The sequence below is a fragment of the Octodon degus genome, unplaced genomic scaffold (genome assembly GCF_000260255.1).
Source record: "Octodon degus isolate 3935 unplaced genomic scaffold, OctDeg1.0 scaffold00001, whole genome shotgun sequence".
Classification (NCBI taxonomy): Eukaryota; Metazoa; Chordata; class Mammalia; order Rodentia; family Octodontidae; genus Octodon; species Octodon degus.
In genome coordinates this window covers 24,713,647-24,715,049 of record NW_004524577.1, presented here as the reverse complement: position 1 = coordinate 24,715,049, position 1,403 = coordinate 24,713,647, and positions in this window count along the sequence as shown.

The window sequence follows — 1,403 nt, the reverse complement described above, 5'->3', positions numbered from 1 at the left end:
GAGGAAAATAGCTTCCCTTTAATTCAGGGGGAAACTATGAGACTTGAGGGCCACTGTAGGCCCAAGGTGACCTCCACAAGGAGAAACTGTGCCCATATTTATGGGTTTCCAACCTCCAGACCAAGCTAGTTCTGCCAGCAGTTATGTGGCATTTTCTACTTCCATAAAGTAACAGCCAAGGGCAAGAGAAAGGCTTACTGACTATCAAACATTTTACATTTGGGAAAGAAAGAAGAGTGTGTAAAGCAGGAACAGAAAGCATCCAAGAGACTTAGTGGCAAAACCATATTTTGTTATGTTTTAGGGAGCCATCATTCATTCAATTATTTATTCATTGACTGAAATATCTATTGACACACAAAACTTTTACATGAATGTTCATAACATTGTAGTCATAATGGCTAAACATAGAAAAGACTTAACTTTCTATTACTTGATGAGTGGATAAGCAAAATGTCATATGTCCATAGCCATAAGAGGAATATTATGCAGCCACAAAGAGGATGAGGTACTGATAAATGCTATAACATGGGTGAAACCTTGAAAATATTTTATACTAAAGGATAGAAGCCAAATAGCAAAGCAGCAGAGTGTGTGATCCTATTTATATGGAATGTTCAAAACAGGCAAATTTACAGAAACAAAAAGTAGATTAGTGGGGCTGGGGAGATGGCTCAGTAAAATAAGTGCTTCCCTGACAAATGCAAGGGCCTGAGTTCAATTCCTGGTTCCAGGAGTGGGGGGGCGGGCAGGGAAGTAGATTAGTGGTGGCTAGGAGCCCAAAAAGAGGTGGAAATGATAAACGGGAAATAAGTGCCAGCAGTTATATGGTCTCTTTCAGAGTTAATAAAATGTTCTGGAAGGCCGGCCAAATAGCTCAGCAGATTAAAGCACCTGCAAGCAGGTGCAGGGGCCAGGGATTAGATCCCTGGACGTGCCATGCCAGTCCCACCCCAAGGCGCGCTGAGAGGGCGACTGAGACTGGGTGTGGTGGTGCGCACCTGTAATCCCAGCTCTTGGGAGGCTATAAACAGGTGGATCACTATGAGTCTGATCTAGCAGTGAGACCCTGAGCACCCTGTAGACCCTTCCCTAAAATACAGGGAAAAAAAAAAAACTGTTCTGGGATTCAATAGTGGGGCTGGCTGCACAACTTTGTGAATATACTCAAACCACATGGTGTCCTCTAAAAGGGTAAACTTTATAGAATCTGAATTGAGTCTCAATTTATGAACACATGGATGCAAATTTAATAACTTTTAGGTCCCAACTGACTTGACTTCAGAGATTGGGATAATTCAGCTCCTCACACTCCACGGGGACGTCCTTTCCACATGTCCCACAATACACACACACAGGGTCAGACCAAAATCCTGGTACAAGATGACATCACAGGCAGACTC